This window comes from Chiroxiphia lanceolata, chromosome 3, assembly GCF_009829145.1.
Source record: "Chiroxiphia lanceolata isolate bChiLan1 chromosome 3, bChiLan1.pri, whole genome shotgun sequence".
In the NCBI taxonomy this organism is placed as follows: domain Eukaryota; kingdom Metazoa; phylum Chordata; class Aves; order Passeriformes; family Pipridae; genus Chiroxiphia; species Chiroxiphia lanceolata.
In genome coordinates this window covers 110,503,579-110,528,939 of record NC_045639.1, presented here as the reverse complement: position 1 = coordinate 110,528,939, position 25,361 = coordinate 110,503,579, and the positions used below count along the sequence as shown (strand labels likewise).

The following is a 25,361-nucleotide window of genomic DNA, read 5'->3' as shown; positions in this document are numbered from 1 at the left end:
TCTGTGCAGCCTATGAGAACTCTGCTGCCCACCCTTCCAGTCCTGCATGGTGTCAAAATTCACGTGGCTCAATGCAGATTTATCTGTGCCTGAGGCAGCCACTGCAGCCCCTCTTTGCAGTCAGAGATCTGGACAATGCACTTGGTGATGCAGCTCCTCCGTAGGCAGGTCAGATGGGCAGCATTCCGAAAACAGAACTTCTTTGTGCCTGTGGAGAGGATTCAAGGAGAGTGGTTTGGGTTGGAAGGGATCTTAAAGATCATCTCATTCCAACCCCCCTGCCATGGACAAGGACACCTTCCACTATCCAGGTTGCTCAAAGCTCCATCCAATCTGGCCTTGAACACTTCCAGGAATGGAGCAACCACAGCTTCTCTGGGCAACCTGTGCCAGGGCCTCACCACCCTCACAGTAGAGAATTTCTCCCTAACATCTAATCTAAATCTCAGGTATAGGCAGCTCTCTGGTACTCAACCAGCTTCAGATGGGAGAAATCCACCTTTTGGGGAAGAATGAATCCATGGGGAGCAGTGGAGACTATCAGCATAAAAAGGGTTGTGAAAACAATCTTAGAGGTCTTTTACAGCGTTAACAATTCTATGATCTCAGGAATCACAACAGCAACAGCCTCTACTGAGGAAGACTTCAAGGCCTGTGATCTTCTCAAAGTTTCAGACACGCAGAAGTTTATCAGAGAGCTGCATCAACCTCTGTAACCTTCAAGGTTGATCAGCATAGCATTTACTCAACTTGCACTGGACCAAGGAAAAGGAATAATTAATGTTTTCAGGAAAATTAATTTTGCCAGGAGCACTGAGCACTCAGGCACTAACATTAATCTTTGTAGCTATTATTGTTGCATTATTGTTTGCTTCTTTGTTTATTGGCTATAGTTATCCCTGACCTTCTCAACTATAAAAAATTCAGGCTTGATTTTATGTAGGCCAACAAGGAGCTCAATTAAAAAATACAGGAGAAAATAATTCATTTTCGTAGCTCACAGGAATTAGTGATCTGATCTACTTAGCCATTCTTCAAGGTTCTTATGCATTAAAAAAAAGAAGTGACTAAGAATGTGTTATAAATAAGAAGGCAACTAGTGAAATTAGAACATCTTCCCAAGGCTGCTTGAATGCCCTCTGAAGCCAGTGTAGCAAAATGGGAGTGTATGGGCTCATTTTGAGGATACAGGTCAACTTCATTGTAAAAAAATGGAATGAGAATTTACTGCTTGGGCTACAGTTTGTACAACTGCAGGAAGCTTATTATAGCAATAAGCTTTCATACAAACATGAAATGCTTGCAACACATCAGTTTCTCTACAGAAATAAAGCAAACATTTGTGGAAAAAAAATGCCAAAGGGCAACTATTATTGATCTACATAAGGGAACATTTCAGGAGAGAAAAGAGAGCTTCATAAGTCTAGACCGGTTAAGATATTTCGAAGTTTGATTGTGTCCAAATCTTCCCCCTCCCCTCCCTTTGATATTCTGATTCAGAATACTGACATTTCTATCAGCTTGAAGGTTCTGGAAAATATAAGATACTGAATCACTCTTCCTTGGTTTTTGTTCAAAACATGTGGATCTTCAGAAATTCAAATATTTCTCTTCAGCTTATTGAGCTAAGTTCAAGGACCACTTCATTAGTTTAGTAATCCCTTCACCCATTACATGGTTTTTAGGAGCAGTAGTCAGGGTGCCATTTCCTTTTGCCTTTTGGCAGCGCTCTTTGTTTGGATTGTCTCTCAAAACCTCAGTTCTTACATGCTAACCAGTAAGCAGAGCTTTGGCTGAGACTGGAAAAACTAATTTTACTGTAGGTTTGCAATCTAACAGAAAATTCGTCATGTAACAGAAGAACAAGGGTACTAAGAACTAAAGTACAACTCCAGAGGGAACTATGGCACATTATGTGGACACACATTAGCTCTGAACTAGATAAAAGACAAAATGCATTGGGTTTTGGGTTTTTTTTCTTAAACCATTATTCCAGTTGTTATTTATCGGTTTTAACAAGAGAGATGAGAATGGTAGGGGAAGACTGTGTTTTATATTCAATTTACAGAAGTAAAATGGAGAAACTTTCAGATGCTTAAACCTTTCTTCAGGTCTGAAAAAGCTACCTTAAGAAAAAATCAGATGCCACACAATCTATGGACCTATTGTATGTACCCTGATCACTTGAGGCAAGAAGAGAAAATTTGTCTTTGCTTTTAGAAGTGATATGCCCTTACAATTGTACCAGTCACCTTCAGGGTTGTTGCTTTTATAGGGAATCTGTCTTCTTCAGGAGAAAGCAAGATAAAGTTCAATCAGATGAGAGGCTGTAAATCCCTTATCTGACCCAGTTGGGTTCATTGCACAAGGAAAGTGTCCAAATATTTTCCCGAGCTCTCTGGGTCTTTATGCTCACACATTCCCTCCAGTCTTCGTCAGGTTATGTACTTCCCTGGCCTGAAGCTTCGCAGTCGCCTCCTCCTGTGTTAATGTCATATCTGGCCAGTGCTGCCTTTATCTGCAATTGGTGCCACTGGCCATAACTGAAAAAAGAATATAAATTACTCTATTAATTGTTGAGATATTTTGAAACTTTTTTTAATTGATGAGGTATCATATGAGTAACAACTTTGCTTTGTAGAAGACTTCCTGATGCCCTCATTCATGCTTTGAAGGATAACACATAAATGATCCAGCAGAGGACCAAGAATCCTGTTCTTTATCTGGAACCACACAGATGGTTTCTGTATGCTAAAAATTTGTATAGCCTTGAACTTTCTTAAAGGAAGTGAGTTCTTCACAGACAACTGCAAAATTCAGGTGAGAGTAGATTTGAGGATAGATAAAGAGGTTAAAAAAATCCAGAAAATTATCAGAGGAAAAAGGATTTTGGAACCCAGGGAGAAGTAAAGCAAAGTGGAGGGAATGTAGCACTGCTGTTTCTGTCCAGGAAATGAAAGGAATGAAATGATGCACCTGGGAAGGACATATGAGTGGATATGCTAATCAGGAGCAGAACTCCTCAGAAATACTCAGATATTCTGACTTCATTTGTCATTTGATCACAATCAAGCAATTTGGAGGGACTGTTTAGCTCAGACAATGTTGCTCCATAAATCTGGAAATGTTTTGATGAAAGCTTGCTTGGCTTCCTGCCTAGCCATTTCTCCAGAACTGTCACAGACCAAACATTATGGGTAAACTTACTGATAGATTGACTCAGATCCTGGAAACCAGACTCTCCTAAAAGCCACAGATCTTTTTCAGTCCAAAGACCTGAGATCATCCCATTTAATCAGGTTTTGTTTTGTTCTTAATCAAAAAAAGAATACATTTTAAATCATTAGAGTCGTCTTTGAAATAAAATTTCCCCACTAAACTCTGAATAGGTCAATTTTATGGAAAACAATGAAGGAGTGTCTGGGATAGTTTACTTTTTGGCTTCTCTATATGAAATTCTGACATTCTAGGGGATAGTTTGGTATCTTGTCTTTGAAGGTTACAAGTAGGTCCTATCAGTGCTTATTGTTCCCATTTTTAGACCCTGCATTTCTGGCTTTCACTGTCTTCAGGTCCCTTCTGGGCTCTGCAAAGACCTAAAAACTGGCCAGTGCTTCAGCCAGGAATTAAGCTGCAGTTGAAGCTGGGTAGGAAGTGAGTAGGAAGGTTGTATATGTTCTGAGGATTGTTCTGCAGCCTCCAGGGCAGTCAGCACAGAGTGGCTCATACCTCTGTGGGTAAGACTCGCTTGGCATCCAAACAGAGCTACATCCAAAGTGGTCATTGGGAAAAACTGTTGGGAACAGATAATACAAACATTGTTTATGAAATCAAATATGCCAGGACAGAGATCTCAGCCATGGCACATGGCTGCCACTAAAATAGTTCCTCTTGGTGTTGTCACCAATCAGCATTGCTCCAGTGCTGCCTGGACACAGGCACTAGCCCTGCCCAGAAGTAATCTCAGTAGGAATCTTGGTTGTATTTTTTTTTTTTAGGAGTCAGAGAGCATTTAACAACAAAGTTGTGTCCAAGAGATGCCAACTGGCTTTGGGGCCAGTGACTAGGCCCTGGTGCTCCTTATTATTAGAAGTGTAACCAGTGTAGACTCCACCCGTCCAGCCTCTACCCCCACCATATTCTGTATGTATTTTCTTCAAGATCCTTACATATCATCTGTCTTGCTGTGACCTACATATCATCCTGTTCCCCAGAACCTCTGGGCTCAAAGAGCCACTTTCACAATCCTGTCCCTCTTCTCCATCATCCAGAGTTCATTCTATGTGGAGTACTTTCCATTCCCACATATGTCAGAGACTGTGCCCACAAATTCTCATTCCCTTATTCATTTTGTCTCCCTCTTCCTTTACAGTATCCTCTTTTTTTCGTCTTTCTCTCTGAGATCCATCATTTAGGGTGACAACACTTTAAACTGTTGGGAAACTAACACTGAGACAATTTTTACACTGGAAACTGTCAATATGTTCTGTCGACTGTTTATACAATATAGAGGCAGTGACTAGAGCTGGCTAGAGACAGGATTTCAGCACGTCTGTCTAACACCAACATCTTCCTCCTCACTTCCCACACTTCGCCAAAATCAGCAGGCTTCTGCTTATATTAGAAGCCCTCAGATATTCAACCTGTTTTCCATCTGGCAGATCAGGATGATATGGTATCCATACCTTCCAAGCCCATACAAAGAGCTCAGGCATCCCTTGGGCACCTCAAATGTGCAGGGCAACTATGTACCTATAACAGAATTGATCACTGAAAGTTCCATTGACTGCAGGAAGAGGTAAGACATATGTTGTACCTATAGACACTTACCTATGGACACCTGATCTTTGCTTTAGACTGAGCTAAGTCACTTTATAGGTTCCCTCCAGTATATCACTTGTAATGTGCAGGTGCCTTAGGTAACCTTGGGCACCACAAAGGGCACAAAACATCTATGCTCAGGCAGTAAAATCCCATTCTTAATGTTTCCATAAACAATTGTATGTTGACAACCAAACTCAGATCTCTTATCTCAAAGAGAGTTAAACCTTTGGGGTCAAAGCTAACACTACAAATCAAGCCTTTTAAATGCTTTACAGATCAGATTTTAGAGATTGTGTCTTGCATTTTCATTGGCTTTCCCAGTATCAACAACCCAGCTCAGTTAAAACTTGTGGTTTCCAAAATAAACCCTTGTTTATCTTACTAGCAAAGGAAAACTATGCTGCTATGCTATGTAAATAAGTAGTTAAATTTTAGGCTTTTTCTTAACTCTACTACATGTCAGGAGAAGAAGAGACAAGAAGGAGAAGGAGAGAAGGAGAAGGAGAAGGAGAAGGAGAAGGAGAAGGAGAAGGAGAAGGAGAAGGAGAAGGAGAAGGAGAAGGAGAAGGAGAAGGAGAAGGAGAAGGAGAAGGAGAAGGAGAAGGAGAAGGAGTGAGATTTTCTTCATCAATGGGCAGTGCCACACTGGAAAAGTTTGTCCTGAGAGTTTGTGCAGTCTCTACACTCATAAGTTTCAAAGACTTAATTAAACAAAGACAACATATCTGATCCACTGTTAGCAAAACTCCTTCCCTGAGTCAAAAGTTGGACTATGGACTTCCAAGAGTTAATCCAACCAGTATCTCTATGATTCTATGATGTAGAACGTAGAATGCAGAAACCTAAAATTTCACATACAACTTCAGACCCTTTGGAAGACCACAGGACAAATTTTGCCCTTGAATTTGCACTAATATTCCACTGATGTTAATGAGAATTATGAACAGGTAACTGAAGATGAGGTTTTGGCCCCAGAATGAAGAGTCACATGATGCATTTGAGACATATGTCAGATTTTTCCGAAAGATTTTACAAGTGACATTTTTGCTGAGAAAGGTCAACTGACAGGCATCTTGTTATTAACGATAATTTCTAATAGAAGAAATCCTTTCCTCTGAACTGAAAAGGACATTGTAGTGGAACTTGGAACCTGTGGCTAACCAATACCATACATCTTAATAGGGCTGTAGACCTTCCTGGGGGAAATGCTATAAAATTTTTAAAGCCAATTTATTGAAGGAAATTGCAGACAGCTTGAAAACATCCATGATCCTTTATCCTGACATTGGCTTGTTAAGATTGTGCCATGACTTTGTGTCACTGTTCTTTCTTATTTTGGTCTTTCACTTTATCTGACTTTGGCTTTCATGTCATGTCTTATGTATCACTTTTTCTCTTCTATCCTGCCATCACCTCCTCCCTTTTCCTATTTCAGGTATGACAGGATCTATTTATTTTTGTCCTGTGTTTGCTCTGCACATGCAATTAATGAACAAGAGTTGTGGGGTTTTTTTCATATAAAAAATTATTTTCCCTGCAAATGACATCTCACAGGTTCCATTTCACAGATTGATATTAGGTAGGATATTTGAGTTAGGCATTATGAACCTTGTGGGTTTGGAGCCTATGCCACACTGTAAAGTCCATTTCTTCTTTCCTTCTTAGTCTCAGCAGTCCAAATTACTTGTCCCAATGCTTTCATTATTTTTTCAGTTAAGGTGACAAAGGAATCAAAATCTTTCTATTCTCTTCACAGAAGAGAGAGCTGTTTTCAGTGTCTGTCTGTGTACAAAGCTGCCATGTCATGGTTCAGTTCAGCTGATAGTGAGGACACCACAACTTTATAATCAGGCTATTTCACAAGACTAAGGACCACGGTGAGTTTTTAAACTTCATTGTTTTCCACCTGAGGAAACAAGCTTCTTAGAATGATAGAAAAGTAGGTTCCTCCAAATTGTCAGGAGGGAGGTAAAAAAACACTCAAAAAAAAAAAAAGAGACAGTTAACCAAGTGATATTTTTTATTATTATTTACAACAGATGGATACATTTTTATTGTCCTGATCTATTGTCAGATTTCATTTGGAAATATTGAAAATTTTTACTCAAAAGAAATAATAAGTCAGAGATGGAGTCTGAGGAGGTATAATACTTTACCCCTTGAATAATTTCTGGGAGAAAAAAGTCCCCAAAAGTAGCTAAAAGCCACACTTCATTTCACTCTTTCTTTCACCCCTTCCCATACCTCATCCCAGAGAAGCTTAGGAAACTCCCTTCCAGGGTCAGGGGCATCAGTCTGTTCCCATGAGACAAGGGGCTCCCCTTCTGTTATTGGACTTCCCCGTTTCTGAAGGAGAACTCTAGTTGTTGCATGGAAAAGACTTTGTCGGTCTGTAAGTGGTACTTTAATTTATCTTTCAACTGTTCCCACTTTGCTTGAGTTAAAACGCTCCAGCAAGAATAAAAAATTTCTTTTCCTTTGAGTGATTTGTATTTTACTACAAATCATAAAGTAAAAATGAGAACTATGAACCACCATAACATTTCCACTCACCTTAAGGCAAATTCTTTCCTCTGGTAGATCAAGATTTGAATTCCAGAAATATGCTTCATTTTCCTCAGGATAAGAACAAATGTGAGTTACTGCAGACCAAAAGATTAAAATGAAAGAAAATTATATTGGATTTCCAGCTACTTAATCAGAAAATGCAGAATTGTCTTCTTATGCCAATAGCTTGGGTTGTGTCAAAAAAGGAGCCTGAAAAAATATGTCTGCGATCATGTTTAAATGGCAAAGTTGCAGGGAGAAAAAATAGGAATTTTATTTAAAATGAAAAATAACATTAAGAAATTCCAAAACCTAAGACATTTTCAGAACTCAGACATTTTATTTTTGCTTTGTCTCCTCTCTTTGACTAGCATGTAGAAGAAAATAATGGTCCTTAGTTTTGATGGGCAAAAGGAGGGTTTTCAGAACTGAAGGAGAATGTTACATTTCTTTTCAATGAGATTTTTCAAAAAGGTAACATTTTTACAGAACAAAAAGAAATGTACAAGGGTAATAAATATGTAAAAGCTCCTCAGTGATTGATTAAAAAAATTGAGTGTTGGGAGATTTTAAAAAGTGCTATTTATTTATATGAGAGTATACACATGCATTCCTACTTAACAGCAATTGCATGACCAGCATGTGTTAAATAAAGCACAAGCAGTTAAACCCCTTTCCAACAACCTAGAAAAATATACCTCAAGCACTCAAAAGAGCTAAAGAGTGATTGCAATCAAGGGAAGAAAGGACAGTCACAATACTTATTCTCTCACAATACTTATTATCAGTGGCATTTTGTTTGATCCATCTCAAAGCATAAATGAGGCATAAAAAAAATCTGTCCATTAAGGACAAAGCTTGCTTGACCTCATTATTTGGCCAGGAAAGAACACTGAAGCTAAAACACTCTGGTTATTGGGAAACATTTGCATTCTTCAAGAATTTTGGATGATAAAAAAAAACCCTTTGAAGAGTAGTTTAGATGACCCTCAGACATTACAACAGTTGTACTAAGTGAACAGGTACCCTGACATTGAGAGCAGTGGCAGGCAATTACCCTGACACGCAGAATTTCAGCAAGTACTAGTTATATGTGTCTTCTTTCTTATGGGTAACCATTGTTTTTCACTAGTCTGCAAGAAATAGCTTGGAAAATGTGGAAAATCATTTTGAGAATTATTTTAGCTGTACTCTAGAGTGGTGGTTTCTATACCACAATGCTACCATCATGGAAACTACACTTAATCAATCAAGTTGTGATCTTCAGCCCTATGGCTGGGAGGGGGAAAATCCCATAACAGACTGAACCTGGCTGGGTCTGTGTCACATAAGCAGCTGGAGCACCTTGGAGCATCAGAAAACATTCACAGAAAAATTACAGAAGCTGACGTAAAATTGCATCTCAATCAGGAAACCATACAAGTAAATCTGAAATTGTCTATTCCCTGACAAAAATAGAAACAATGAAGCTTTGTATAATGCTGATACTATATCATAGTAGTGGAGAACACATAACGTCTCTAGGTATTTTGAGACCATTTTGTAGCAAGAATTTTATTTGTCTCAAAAATCCTCACTAGAGTCAAGATGTTCTTGTAAAATCAGTAGCAGCACTCAAGTAACCAAAAGGAGAAACAAAGAAAAACCTTGTAATTCTGAATTATGGTAACTTGTTTGCTCAACCACACCCTATTGCCTTTATGGGATAAAGAGGGACACTGCGTGCTGACAACAGAAGGAAGGTGTCTGACTCACAGGAAGGGAAAAAAAATAGGCATAAAGAGTCTTTAGGATAGATTGATGCTAAAGACCCCTCTTTCGTAGAAGAAATTTTGTTATAACATTTCAGGCTACAGTCCAGTTTCAGCATTGCTTCTTTTAATTTTCCAAAAGTTTTCAGGGTGATAAACAAAATCCCTCCTCCTGACCATGCCGCAGGACTCAATCCTGCTTCTGGACTCAAGAGGACTGTGGATGGGGAATCCTCCTGGCTACCAGACTGCACATGCTTGAGTGGATCAAGCTTCCTGGCATCTCCCTGCCAGTACCCTGTCCAGGCCTTGCAGCATCAGCAGTTTCTCATCACTTCACAGCAGTAATTAGTTTTTTTAACTGAGCTTGGGTGTTTTATTATTTCCTAAAACTATATATGTTCTATTTAATTTAAAAGTGAATAAGAGAGGGGGAAGTGCCTCAGTCTATGCCCCTTTTTAAGTAAGGCTGAATGTCCATGACAACATCCTATGGCCTTCTGATCCATGTATCGGCAAAACTAACCAGACCAGTCCAGACTCAGACCTGTGAGGTACATCCTGATCGGCTCAGCAGCACCAGTCCTGCTGGGAGGGGAAGGCAGAGCTCAGCTTATTTTGCTCCTCACACAGCTGACAAGATAGAGGCAGGAGAAGGGGTCCCATCTTCTGCACGCTGCTACAGAAAAACAATGATCCAGCTGCCATATCTGGAGGACTCCAGCAGCAGAGGGTCCCACACAGCAGGCGCCTGCAGCCCTCATCAGATCCCTGGCATGGAAGAGCTGCCAGACTCCTGCAATGGGACTTCAGGGCGCAGGAGATGCTGGTAGGGCGCACCTCTGCAGATGGACCTCTTCTCCCAGGCAACTAGACAAGGGGGAATGGCTTCAAGTTGCATCAGGGGAGGATCAGGTTGGATATGAGGAAAAATTTTCTCACTGAAAGAGAAGTTAAGCATTGGAACAGGGTCTCCAGAGGAAGGGTGGAGTCCCCATCCCTGGAAGTGTTAAATAAACAAGCAGACATGTTACTTTGCCATACAGTTTAGTGGCCATGGTGGTATTAGATCAAAAGTTGGACTTGGTGATATTGGAGGTCTTTTCCAATCTTAATGATTCTATGATTCAATGATTCTCTCTCTTGCTATCCTTTGAGGACAATAGCAGCCCTCACAGTCCCCTTACCAGGAGTACATTCCTGTGCCCCTCAGGCTTTTGTCTCTCTCGCCGTACCTAAAAAGATAACTGAATCTAGACAAAACTGATCTATTTCCAGTGCTTGGTCATACTGAAACAGAAGGTCTGGTGGCAGCCAGCACAGACACCCCCTCCACCTCCAGCACTATTAATTTTCCCCCCTGAGCATGGACAAGATGGCTGCTGGTGTGGCCATTGCTCCTCACAAAATGTCTGCCATGGTGACCTGCCCTCACTGCAAAATGGCTGCCACTAGAGTCACCACCAAGGTTCAGATGGCTTGTCAGTATTTTCCCTGCCCCATGCCAGGAGTTTATTCTCTCTCCTGTCATAGTGTGGTCTCTGCCTGCCCTACCTGCTGAAGGGAAAGCATGCCTGGCGCTTCCCTTTGGGGTTCCATTATCCATCCTCCCACAAGGACAAGGTGGGGAGGAAAGGTCACAGGCTCCCAGGCTCACTGTCACCTTCCCTCACTGCAAAGGTAATCTAGTGAGCTATGGGAGATTAAAAGATTACAATTCTTAATGTTATTGGTACAGAACAAAGGAGATGAGGGAATGTAAACAGCCAGGGGAAAAGCACAGGGGAGGAAACAGAGATGGAAAGTGAAAAATGGAAAATAGGCCAAGAATAAATTTGCATCTTAAATTCTGCTGAACTTAGTCTATTAAAAAGTAGACAAATCTGTCAAATCTGCTCATCTGAATGGAAAGTTTTATATCAGGCTGCACATCCCCAGCAGAACTTAACACAGGCTGTGAAAGGATAAGGACAGTGAAATCCCCACACGGAAAAAGTCAGCAGTTATTGATTCCCTGTTCTGAGAGGGAGCACAACTGACAGCAGTGCAAACTGTCCTGGTTTGACACTGGACACTACACAGCTCTTTAACGAAATCAGATATGTGCAAACCAGGAGGTGGCATCTTGGAAAGACTAATGCCTGTGCTTGACTTAACCAAAGGGGAACAGCCATTGAAGTAATTGCAGTGGAAATTAAACTTTTGAAGTACAAGTTAATGTTTTGATGTTTTGATTTTTTTTAGGGAACTCTTGAGTGCATTTTTCCCAAAGTGCCATTTGCTGGAGGTATGCCATTAGATGTTGTTTCATTCAAGATACATGCTTCTAATCTTACAGGTGAGAAATAAAGGGTAACAACCTGGGCTCAGTAAAAACATTAAAAACAAGCAACACCTATACATAAGACCAACCCTATTATAGTGTTGTTTCTTAAAAGTTATGACTGCTGGAACCTGAACCATGACTTGCAAATTGTCAAGGCTGTTATCACTGTGCCTTTTCTTGTCCAGTCCTTTGTTATTAAGTTATACTGCTATACTTAAACTGGAACACTGAACCATCCCTCCACAGAAACTTCTCCCAACATCTCCCAGATCTCCTTTCCAGACTGAACCATCTGAGATGACTCCGCAACAGAATGGCAATTCTATTGTATTCCAGATTTTGGTCTTTCAGTCTTTCTTTCCCAAAGAAAGTTTCTATTGCAAAGTTTCTGTCTTTTTACACGTCTTTTTTTATAAAAGCAGTCACTGGAGTGGTTGATCTCACCAGACATGGGTAGGTGAGACTCTGATACCCAGGGTGCGACTTAAGCTGAGGCGTCTACTGCTATTTGAAATGCTGTGGTCTATTTTGTCAGCAGGAGACCTGATGGGACAGAAGGACACGGGTCCTGCAGGCCTTTTGTCTCTCCTGCTAGTCCCATGCAGATTCAGATGCATGGTGTGATATTTTTTAGCTGTATTGTGCACAGCCATGGCTCGGAATTTATGATCCTTGTGGATCCCTCCAGGACATTCCGTGATTCTGTGATTTTTGGGATACTCCAGCATACCTCAAATGGTATTAGGTGCCTATTTTATAGGCAACTGTGTCAAATCCCTATAATTTAACTCAGGATTAAGACATCTAAATTTAAATGTCTAAGCTAGGTGGGTTTATGGACACTAGGGCCATAAACATCTATCAGCAGAAAACATCTTGTCAATAGTGTTTGTGTAGCCTATTCAGCTGGATAGTTAGGAGGGGCTCAGTTTGGGGATTTGCCTACAAATGTTGAGCATCATTAAGTATTCCTCAGAGGGATGTTCTCCTTCGTCCCTTTATAGTCAATGAAGAAAAATTGTGAAATCTAGAATTCATCTAACCTATTTTGGATTACTATTTTTGAATGTGATTGTTTGCAACCTAGAAATGTCTTTTGTTACCACTGTCTATGTCAAGAGTCTATAAGAATACCTCAAAGGCGCATAAGTACAGAATGGGCATCTGGGGTTATGTGAAATGAATCCCACACTTTGAGTCATGTGGATTTGTATCTCATTCTCAAGCCATCCTGTATAGATCAAGGTTACCTTCTAAAGACACAAAGCCACAAATTTTCCAGGTAGTTAGGAGCTTACTCTTTTGCTTCAAGATAGGCTGGTCTAAACCAGCTTCAAACTAGAAATTGAGCAAACATTTTTATTGTAGTATTAATAGTAGTATTAATAGTAGGACTGAAAATGTCTAATAATCTCTACTGATTGACAATGAAGGAGGGTACAGCACTATGCTAACAGACACCTACAACTTGATGTTTAAGTTGGTTTGCACCCAAATCCTTTGTCAGATCACTTCAGACTAAAACAAAGATTGTCTAGATGCACCAAAAGTACAAAGGAATATGTTCAAACTCCAATCTTAGGTTTGACCCAAAAGTACTGAACGAAGTTCTTCTCAAGGTTATATTCTTAAAACCTAAGGTCCTCTCTTGCTCTTTCTAACTTTTAATTCTTTAGAGAATAAGGATTTCACAATATACAGAGTTATGTGAATTGGTTTTGTTTTGTTTTTTTCTTGAAAACACAAATCAAAATATTAATGAGGTATTTTAAAGCCGTTGAAGATTTGGACCTCAGTCTTTTTAGATATGTTACAGTTTTTCTTCAAGTAGTAGTTACCATTTATTCCACTGCAATCTGTAGGTCAAAGTCAAATATTTGCAGCTTTATTCTACGGAGGACAAAAAGCAAGCATTACCATAACAGTACAGTTTTGTATCACAACAGAAATATTGAAAGAGATTATTATTCATTATTCTACTGAATAATGAAACATTTTGTAAGTGGAAAGAAAATCACATATGGTGCAGTTCTATTTTTGCAAAGCAAATAACAATAGAACAAAACCCCTACAATATTACTATCCATTAATGCAACAGTATCTGTATTTGGAGTGTTGCAAAATGCATAATTACATTATAAACAATTTCCAGAGAGGAGTCTTGTGTGGTCATACTTTAAAACAGAAAAGCATTTTGGCATCAATAAAAAGATCTAACTATGACATATGTCAGAAGAAATATATGTGCTTCAATGAGCTGTTAATGCAAGTTCCAATCACCACAGTCTCAAGAGAAACAATCTCATTTAAAATTTGGCAGTCAATTCTAACTGTACTCTTTCTTTTCTCGTCTCCCCTAATTTAATATATAGCAATAAAAACATTTGGAAATAATTAGATGCCAAGCAACCATTAATAATTTACCTTGTGGCAAAGATCCAGTCACTGAAATCAAATATTTCAGTGCTTCCAAAGAAACTGGTAATGTGTCTTTTGTATTTAAGTTCTATAGTCTCCAAAGAATTTGAGAAATGCACTTATCTATATTCCGATATATAATATAGGCAGAATTTGGCTACAGATAGACATGGTAAGGGCATCCTCTTTGTGTTACAATGGAGATTATACGACCTTTGTTTTTCAGTGAGTATTTGTATGCTCTATGTTATCTGTCTAGGACCAGTTAACTAGCAGTAGTTACATCCAGTAAAGACACAACTATATTTTAAGTCATATGTACTGTCCCATGTTTGAAGCATTTACTCAATATTTTAATAATTACACAAATAAATGATAAGATTATACATAAAATAAACATATATTACCAGATTATAAAGAAGAAATTTAATCCGAAAACAGGATTGTGTATAGTGCCTGTACTTGTGGCTCCTCTAAAGCCTCCAGTCAGACAAGCAATGATCATGGTGAGCTACCCTCAGGTGAGACTGCAAGGTAGTCTGCAAATCCCTGTGAAACCACTTATTCTCATTTCTTATCCTTTTTAAGCACCTAGCAGAAATCCTTGTATAAGTATTGTTCAAACACTATCAGTCAATAATTACTTATATGGTAGATATCATTACAAGTGCATTCCTTGTAATTCCATACTGACACTGATCATCCACTATTCATTCCCAAGTGAAGATTCAGAACAAATAACATAGAGCAGTGAACGTTAGCATGTTTAGAACAAAAAAAGTCTTGAAATTTGTTAATACAAACTAGATATCCAGCATTGGCTATACTAAGGAAAAGCCAGATACACTATCGAGACAAATATCTGACTGTGATAGCTGGAGTAGCAAAAAAGGAATAAAATTCAATAGCACAAAGTACAGACTTGAGCCCTTAGGGACCAATAACAAGAATTTCTACCTTTAGGTAAAAATTTATCAGTCACAATTAATGAAAAGTAAAAGGATTTGGATGTCTTACACAGTGACTGGATGGCTGCAAGCCACTGATGTGATATAGCTGTGAAAAAGGCTAATGCAAAGCTTGTCTGTTTTCAGGAGATGTAGAGAGATCCTGCTATCATCTACAGCCCTCCTGAGACCTCAGTTAAAGCATCACTGTCTTCCACAATTAAGAAAGACCAATTCTCTCTGAAAGATTAATAAAGGCCAATACAGCAATGTTATGAATGAAGAACCTGTCTTTAAATGGAGTAAGTAAAAGAGTTTGGCTTAGGAGAACAAAGACTAAATGTTATATGATTACTTGGCCTAAATGTATTGGCACCTCCACTCCAGAAAGGTACAAGTTCTAAGTAGGCTAAATGTGGGTAGGAAACAACCAGTTATTTACAGGCCTTGAGGACTGAAAATTGCACGGTGAGTATCTAGTCAGATTTTGGAATAAGAAAAATTAGAAGTACGACAGTGGATCAGATTCTGGGGAAAAAAATAGAACTAGGACAATGGAGTTTGCTTTCTGAAAATGGAGTTTGATTAGTTTATCAAAGGAAAGGAGCTATTCAAATACCTCTTGAAGATATTGAGAAATAGGATTTGGTGACCCAGGAACTCCTTCCCAGTTTTGTGCTCTCATAAGGAACCAGCTACTACAAAACAAAGATTACATAAAATGAGTCTTATTGATGAATATTAAGTATTTTATCTGACTTTGGCTTGTTTATAATGCTTGTTGGAATGTGCTTGGACTCAAGTTCAATTAAGTATTTAGGATCTCTGGTCTTATTAATCTAGTAACTTCCTATTAGATTCAATAATTCATTTATTTGGTAATGAAGGAACTTTAAAAGATTTCAGGAGCTCAAATTTCAAATAGGAACTATGTCACAGGCAACACCGGGAAAGGGCAAGATAAGAACTTGGGGAGGATGATCACGTATAGAACAGAGCACTGTTGTCCATAGTAAGAGACTTTATCAGCTTAAAGAGTTCTAAGGCAGAAAAGGCCACTAACTTTACTTCTACTCTATGAAAAAAGACCCATTAAAATTTACTCTATTATCCACAATATTAAACTCAATAACAAGTATTGTACTTGACTATAACATGTGTTTGGCTATCACATAAATTCTAGGAGCGCATCCAGTCTTGACTCAAAGGCGTCAAGAAAGGGTGAATTCATCAATTCCACTGGTAGTTTGTTCCAGTGATTAATCATGCCTAGTGTAAAAAGTGTGTAGTGCATTCCTAATTGGAATTCGTCTGCAAGATTAAAGACCCATTTTATATCTGGTGTTTCCTCCCAGCAGAGGTTTATGTATTCTGCAATGAAGCCAATGTTTAAGCTCTGTCTATACGGCACTCTGGCACTGTCCCAGCTCCTTATCAGAGTGAGACTAAGGCGTATGTCATTCCCCTCCCATCACCTGCACTCTGACTTCTTTGTAAACAAAATCCTGGCTTCCAAGCAACGTAGAAACCATAGGTCTGGACTACTAGAAAATCTCAACTCCATGGCATCTTCTTCTTCCAGCAGATAAATTAGATGAAATCACAGTATTTTTTGTTCATCAGAGAAACAACTTTTACCATAAAATATAATTTTTCAGCCTGGAAAAAAATGATTGCTCTGCTTCATGTTGTACAGGATTTCAGTGTTACTTTAAAACTCATTTTATGTTACTACTTTATATTATATTCCAGTACTAGTCTCACCAATGTCATGACCCTGGTGAAAATCACCTTTCTGTTCTTACTTCATTAACACTTTCAAAAGATACTCTTACTGGTTTTTCCACATAACTATAATGGGAGGTCAGATTCAATCACTCATCTCTTATGACCCTACATACTTTCCAGTCTTTGTCTTTTCCTAGTATGCAGTTTCTTCTCTCTTGGTGTGATAGCTATTCAATATTCTATTAAATCCTAGTTAATATTGTGGTCTGGAGGAAATCTAGCATGGAACAGTATCCTTAACAACTTGCTTTTTCATGACCTTGAAAATATGTTTCCAGGATGATTTTGGATTTTTTCTTCTTGCTTTATTTTGGCAAAGTGATAAAAAATAAACAGGAAGAGAAAGTAAAACAATATTTGTTCACAAAACAGAACTGATTTTTAACTAATTTTAATATCTTTGACAAATCTCAGCAGTAACTAAATGATCATGAGAACTAAATTACCCTCCACCCCAGAGACAAACAGAGCAGAGTGGATTAGCATAGTGGTTCCCTTTCCCAACTACATTTTCAGGAGACAAATACTGAAGGGTCAGTTGTCTGAGCATTTTACCCTGTGCTTTTGTGATGTCACATTGTGCATTGCATTCTGTAACATCTGGGATATTTGCAGTATCTGTGAGAAGCACACAAATGTCTCTGATAAACCAAATCTTCCAGCATTATGCTTGGGAACAGAGTCAGTGCCTGAATGACTGGCTCCTGTAATGGATGTGAGCAGTCAGGTCTTTCAAACCGAAGCCAAAATGCAGATATTGTTAAGCACACATAATGTGGTTTGCTAACAGTGGGTGAACTTCATATGTCTCAGATATTAGGATGGGCAAGCACTCTAAAGGATGTCAACTGCGTACAAATTAAAAACTATAAAAACCTTTTTCTGCTACCAGATTTTTAAAATAAAATCCTAAACTGATCTTTCAGTAGGATCTTATGCTGATTGTTAAGTCTTATTTATATTTTGTCTGTAGCTGACTGTCCCAAAACAGAGAGAGACATTTTGTGTGTAGTAGCTCAGAAAGGATATGATAAAGCCAGGAAAACACAGAGAAAGCTGAAATGGATGATTCCTAGTATGGACTGACTCACCTGCTAAAAGCAACTAAGTTATGTAGGACCAAGTTAGCTTTGACTTTTCATCCTGGAAAAAGTTACTCCTGAAGAAAACAAAAATTAATGAATGACAAGGATAGGGTGAATAAGAGATTATTGCTTCCTATCTTCTCCAGTATAGGAAGAACTGGGGGTCACCTATTAAACTTATTGTGTGGCAGGTTCAAATCAAAGGCAAAAGTGATTTTTCTCAACAAACACAATTAGCTATGGAGAGTTTCACTATCACAGTGCATGTTGTGAATGCCACAAGTTTTACACATGCTCTAATGAAAACTGAACAGAATAATATTACACTGAAGTTACTAAATGTGCAGAGATTGTGCAATTCTCAGGAAATATTGAAGCCTGGGAATATATTCAGCAAGCATATTCATGTTTAGTCTATTCCTATAATCTTTCCTAAACATTATTGTGTATTTATTTTATATAATATCTGTTGGGGACGAAAACCACCAACTATGAGAGGAATGGGAACGGTTCCAGGCGTGGAGGAGAGTCTATGAATCTTAAAAGACTGTTTATCCCCGGATGGACGCTTTAGCCTGAAAAGGCTACTCAGAAATGGACATTTGCAGCCCTCAGAAGCTGCCCCTGGACTGGACTACTTTCTTGTGTTATCCCCAGTTAGCTGCAGTTTCCCCCAGTTTGTTGTTGTGAGGATATCTGTATGTTTGCACCCCCAGTTGTTGTTTAAAAATCAAATCCTCCATGTTGTCTCCTTCCTCCCCTCACTGTTTTCCCGCCTAAAGTTGTTTACTCCCCTGCTTTCCCGCTCCTCTGCATGTGATTGGTTGTAGTTTGCCGCAGTGCAGAGGTAGCTCCCATTGGCCCTTTCCCCCGGTTACCCGAAGTCTCCACCCTACCTCATTATACCCTCCAATCCCAGTTAGTCCCTACCTGTCAATCCTTCTCTCCTCCCCTCGCCTGAGTCCAACCCCCAAGTTACCCTATATAAGCCCGAGCTTTCCCTCAATAAACTGGCATTGCTTCACCGACCTCGACTGTGTCTTAGCCCTTCCTTGCAGTGCCCTTTCCTTTTCCCAACCCACGAGCTGTGGCAAATATCCTATATAAAAGACCCTTTGTTATGGATCAAAAGGCCAGTGCATCATGAGACATCATCAACAGAGCTTGAGAAATTAAAATGTGCTGCAGTTCAATAGAGCATTTAAATGAATGCTTAGTTTGATTTCATTGAACCCTCAGTTTTTGCTTAACCTGTTTGTAGAATAGGAAATGAAACAACTTTCTGCTTAACTCTTCTAAGGAAGTAGAATCAGTGTTTATACAACACAGCAAACCACAGACCTCTGGAAGGACCTGCACTGAGAAAGTATATCTTACATGCAGAATTGCATATGTTGAGGATGCTAAATTAGAGACTTTATGTGACAGACTAAAGGAGGGTAACATTTAAATGGAATCATTTTGTATTAGTAACATCAGCTGTAAGTAATAATATTTGCCTGTACAGTCCAGGTCATATCTGTACTCAGAATATGTTACAAGACCTCAGTCCTGCTGGACTAAAGATATGCACCTTTAAAGATATGCTAAGGATATACCTCATATTACATTATCCCCACAGGGATCTCCTGGCTCATTAACTTCTACTGCTTTAAGCAGTAATGTGGCACTAATCTTACGAAGGAAACAAACCTGCAAGTTCTGAAAGTCACATCCTTGCCACTAGGAGCATATTTTTGTTCAGCTGGAGTTGGCATTTTCCCACAAGACTTTGGGAAAAGTCAGGAAATGTTTTTAACTAAATGCAATGAAAGTTAGAGATGTGTATCTGCAATATCTGCAGTAGCTTCTTAATTATCTTAGGGTCATAAAAATGTCCAGGACTGGAGGAGCCTCAGGAGACGCAGGTTCTGGCCAGAAATTTTCCTTGCTTTGTCTTTCCATGTGCTTTATGTTTGGTTTTCAGGTTCTTCTGGATGTCCAGACAAAATCCACTGTACTTATCAGTTATTAGAGCAGAGATGCTTCATACCATTTGGAAACATAGTGACCAGATATAACACAGTACCTCTGGTCTCGTGACTGGCACTTGGAGATTATGTGGATGCCACAGGGTAACTCAAACAACAAGAAAATTTTTAGGCACCTGAACTGATCCTTTAGGATTAAGTCAATTTGAAATTAGCAGACCCGAAATACAGATGTCTGCATGGGCTGGAGCAGTGAGTTAGACATAGAGGTCTGGCCACCTGTGCTGGTTTTTGGCTGGGGTACAGTTACTTTTCTTCACAGTAGCTGGTGTGGGGCTGTGTTTGGGGTTTGTGCTGGAAACAGTCTTGATAACACAGGGATGTTTTTGTTTTTGCTGATCAGGGCTTACACAACACCAAGGCCTTTTCTGCTCCTCATCCCAGCAGTGAGGAGGCTGGGGGTGCACAAAGAGTTGGGAAGGGGACACAGATGGGACAGCTGACCCCAAATGACCGAAGAAACGTCCCAGACCATATGTCATCATGTCTAGTACATAAAGCTGGGGAAGAAGAATGTTTGGAATTACAGCGTTTGAATTCCCAAGTAACCACCGAGTGTGATGGAGTCCTGCTTTCTTGTGCATGGCTCAACACTTGCCTGTCCATGGGAAGTGGTGAATTAACTCCTTGTTTGTCTTCTTTGTGTGCTATACTTTGCTTTACCTGTTAAACTGTCTTTATCTAAACCCATATATTTTCTCACTTTTTTGTTTCCAGTTCTCTTCCCCAGCCCACTGGGGAGAAGCAAGTGAGCAGCTGTGTGGGGCTTAGTTGTGAACTGGGGTTAAACCACGATAACACCCTAAAATACCAGTCATTTTCAAAAGCGTATGTGAACAGGACTTCTGGAAAACTTGTGCCCCAATGGAGCAGCCTGTGAAGGTGAGTAGGACACTTCAAGACATCTCAGGGGCATGAGATATCTGTGCTTATGTAGGTGAATTTTACCCAAGGCATTTTATTCAAGGAAAGCTGAAAGGCCATCCAGGCTGCGTAGACTGCATTAACTAGAGGTCTAATTTCACTTTAGGCACTAAATCAGATCTCCAGCTCCCTCTTCAGAAGGAATAGGTCTTGTATAGGCCCTGTGTCAGCCACTGGTACACCTTTGTCCTCTTGAATGACTGCTAAATGTCTTCATTTGAGGAACTGAGCTGAATCTGAGATCTCCACTGACTATAACAGAAGTTCATAGCTTGCCTCAGGTACTGACATCTACATGTCAGCATCTACACTGAGGTATTTTGCAGCACACATTGACTGCCTTAACACAACTATGTCAATGTATGAGACACCTGGGCTGTTTCACCTGCCCTGCAGCTGCTGCAGGCTTGTAGGCGTATCCCTGCACTGAAGACACCTAGATACAGATGCCCACATGTAGGTATCCATCACCACCAGGGACATTGTAGGATATGCAAGGAATCTGCACAGGAGTGTGTGGCATGCCATGGTGTTTGTAGGAAAACCATATCCTTTTGGAGCATCAGCTAGAATTAGAATGTCAGGCAATAATACTACATGCCCAGACTTTGTCAGCTGAATCAAGCTACTGCATTTTAGGAAAGTAACTCATTTGTTTAACACAGAGCCACCTGATATGTCCTAGAATATTCAGGATGTCCATATGGAGACACTATGCCATTCCAGGAAATCTTGCATGACATGAGATGCTTCTGTTTAGGCAAGTGCTATGTCTCTGAAGTTGATTCCCACCCTAAATGTCCCTTCTATCTACATTAGTACTCTGATAATGTTCACAAATGTATCAGCATGCTTTAAGCTGACATTTAGACCCTAGTTAATTAAAACCAGGTTTTTAATCAAGAACTTTCTTCATTTCCTCCTTATGAGTGTTAATATGATTTTGTAAATCATTCATTTCTATCAGTGCCGTGCCAATGCCGAGGCTTTTCAAAACACTTCTTGTCCAAAGAGTTTAGGTGCATGGAGTAGTGTAGCCCATGATAAGATTCACACAGAAAGCTATTCCATTATGAATTCTTTTCTGCAAGGATTTTAAGCCTGCAGGCTGCACTTACAGATAAAAAAGAATCTTGGAAGTGAGTAGCATCTAATTTGAAGTACCCTTTTATTTTGTTCTAATAGCATTGTTTTAAAAAGATTTCTCATTTTTATGGGATCTTTGTGAACAAATACTTATAAATTCATGAGTTTTTTTCTTTCCTTAAATTACAAAACAGCAAAAAAAAGGTTTAATTCAAATGACATCTTCTGATGGAAAACTATCTGAAAAACATCGTGAAAAAAATAACAGCTTTGATAAGGTTTTCATTCATTCAACTCTTTACAAATTTGCATTGCCATGTTTTTTTCTTTAGAAACACAAAGTATAGTACATTTTGCCCCAGAAGGGAATACAATGACTGATGGTCTCCATCAAGATTTTGTTGACTCTGTGTATAAAGCACAAACTTCACATTATGCTGTACTTGTGGTTATTGAACCTCTGACAGCTGTAACTGTGGAACAGAAGTGGGTGATCTGAGTCTGAAAAGGTTGTACAACACTTGCTGGGTAATATATTATTCAAATGATGCGATTCCTGAGCAGTCTTAAAAACTGTCAGTGAACTAGACTGGTTATCAGAGGAATTAAACAGCACATTTTGCTCAGTTCTCTGCTGTGCTAAAACATCCTACTTAGCTGAGGTGTCCTTGCTGCTCCACAAGACAATTTACTTAGAGCTAGTTTGAATATATCTACAAAGCACTGCATTTTGTAGCAACATCTGAGTTGGAGCAAATAACTCCTAGTGTTCATCTTTCCAGACAATACACAAACTAATTTTGCAAGCAATGCAACCAGGACATTTTGGTTTTTTGTGTCTTTCTAGGTGATATTTAAGATCTAATTTTCTAAAATAAAAATTGAAGACATTTCAGAACTCAAGAAGTCTCTAATGTGTCAAATTATCATGTGTTATACCAGTAAATATGCCCTGATAATATCAAAAGATTAAAAGTGTTTCCATAAACTGGAGTTGAAAAATATTTGGGGGAAATTAAAGGGAATACACCGGTGCAAGAGACAGACGGAAAACTGTTAAACTCTTAAAGCTGGCCTCATGATTTTAAAGTATTGCATTCATGCTAAAATAAAGTGTCTTCAAAGGACAAGACATCTGTTTCATTCTGGCAAATACATCTGCTCAGCAAACCATGTCCTTAAATCAAGGGGCTTGAAATCTATGTGAAAGTCATTCAGTATTTGAGGAATGATGCAGAAACAGTTACTATGAATGTAAAATATTTCTAAACTCTATCCACAAAGTGATTTCATTAACACATACCTCAAAGAGAGGGAAAGACAAAAATAAGAATCACAATTACAATCTCTAACTTCCCATATAACATTGGACACAGGATCTGATTATCTGCATGAAGTAGTATATTGGAACAACCTGGTCCAGCGAAGATGTCCTTGTCCTTGTCCTTGTCAGGGGCTTTGGAATTAGATGATGTTCAAGGTCCACTCCAATCCAAACCATTCTGCGATTTTGTCATTTAGTTGAGGTTAATGCCTATATTTTAGTCTTTCAAAGCTTTTGGTTTGAGAAAGATTTTCATTCATAAGGAATGTTCTGTGCTTTTCCCCTTAGTATGAGTAAATTCTGTTATTTCTACTTGTCTAGCTTCAGTTCTAGGTGTTGCATCCTCTTAAACATTCTTCCATTGTAATGAAGTAATGAAGTCATGAAAAATAGTCTCTATTTGTAGGTTTTAGAGACGGTGAATAAATCACTGCTAAACTCCTCTGAACTTAGCTAATAGAAAAGCTTATGTTTCTCCCAGAGAGGCCAAGCTCACACATCTGTAGCATTCAGCAGCTATTATGGATGGGTTTTTAATTCTGTGTTGTACATGATTCAAATTTTTTTATTGTTTTTGTTTCAGACAGAGGTGCTTGAATTTAAGTATCAGACCTGAGACGGAGGTAAATAAAAATAAAAGCTGTGGTATGAACCTCCACTGTGATAGCTATTGTAACTCTCTATATAGCTTCTTTACCTTCAAAACAGGAACCATGTAGCAGTATGCAGGCAGACTGACACCTTCACCTATACACTGGGTTGCTGAGAGGAAAGGTTTCTTCAAGGCCAGTGACTGTGACGCAGGTGCTGAACTACAGGTTCCCCACCTAGTAACCTGTTCATCTGCCCATACATCACAGCCCAGCGCTGCAAGACTCTAATAAAAGCACTGGGCTTTAACTGAACCCTTCACAGCATAAATACTTGCCTTGTCCAGGAGCTACTGCATGTCTAATATGTCTAATACACAATCAGTAATAAAAGAAAAATAAAGCAAAAATGACTGGGCAGCGTCTTCGTTCTGCAGCATGTTCCTCCCTGCAGCAAATCCACATGATGGTACTTCTCTTCTTGCAGAGGTCTGATAATGCAGCAGCAACAAAGAAATGTCAATTAGCACTTCTACAGAGAGCAGAAAATCCCATATAGATGGATCGATCCTCACTGCCTTTATGAAAGATTATATATATATATATAATTGTTTATATCCAGTTCCTACCAGCATATCTGATCAAAATGATTTTACAGTAGTTAAATACAGATGATGTTTTCTTTCTTTTGGAAAGAATCAATGCCAGGAAATAATAGAGGGAACAAGGTAAATTATGGCAAGACAAAAAAGTATTTACACAGACCTTCTAGAATGTGCTGAAGTGCTGACTAGGAGAAACACTTAAGCTTTACTTGATTCCTTCTTTGAGATAAAGGGGTCTAATCAAGAGCTGTAAGTATACCCAGAAGGTCAATCTGAACACTCTGCTGAATAGATTGCCATGAAAACTTCAATTTGCAGAGAAATCTGATAGTTTTATAAAAGGTAGACTTGGAGGGAGTGTCTGGTTTGCTGTCTTTCAGAATCACAGAATGGTTTGGGTTGGAAGGAACCTTAAAGATCATGCAGTTCCAACCCCCTGCCATGGGTAGGGACACCTTCAACTATCCCAGGTTGCTCCAAGCCCTGTCCAACTTGGCCTTGAACACTTCCAGGGATGAGGCAGCCAGAGCTTCCCTGGGCAACATGTGCCAGGGCCTCACCACCCTGACAGCAGAGAATTTCTTCCTAATATCTAATCCAAACCTATTCTCTTAAAATTTAAAGCCATTTTAGATATTTCCTCCATTTTGATTCCTGTTTCTTTTGTATAGCAGTCAGAAAAAGATGGAAATACCTTGATGGGATCAGTGATATTGCCATGGACTAACAGATTTCTAGAGATGATCGTCAGTTTAAAAGTGAGCTACAGAGCAGCCCCAAGGTTGTGACAAATGGTCAGCAATGAAGAAAAAAAGGTAAAGCAGGGGTTAAAAATATTTAATTATTTACAGAGTAAGGTAAGAGGAAAAACTCCATACTTTTAAAAAGTGTAGACAACCAGTACTCAAAGTTTAACTAATTTATGACCATGAATACAGGTGTAAAGTATGAGAAAGGATGAATTAAAACACTGATGCAGACTATGAATTTCGGAGTTTTCAGGATCAGTCTCCTTGGAAAGAAGTATTACACATTTTTCTGTATGGGACATGGATATCAAAGTTAGGTAGCAGTGACAGCAGAATGATTTTTGTTGCTGTGCCATCTTGGGGAGAC

The 25,361-nt window shown here is 39.1% G+C and overlaps 2 long non-coding RNA genes across 2 annotated transcripts; one reads left to right on the top strand and one right to left on the bottom strand.

The window, feature by feature from the left end:
• On the bottom strand, positions 1 to 23,817 carry LOC116785129. The gene is made up of 3 exons (XR_004356394.1): positions 23,748 to 23,817; positions 15,433 to 15,511; positions 1 to 208 (listed from the first exon to the last, which is right to left on the bottom strand). It is a non-coding gene; the product is annotated as an uncharacterized LOC116785129 (long non-coding RNA).
• On the top strand, positions 10,098 to 20,663 carry LOC116785128. Its single transcript, XR_004356393.1, has 3 exons — positions 10,098 to 10,802; positions 11,367 to 11,460; positions 20,060 to 20,663. It is a non-coding gene; the product is annotated as an uncharacterized LOC116785128 (long non-coding RNA).
• Positions 23,818 to 25,361: the final 1,544 nt, after the last annotated feature.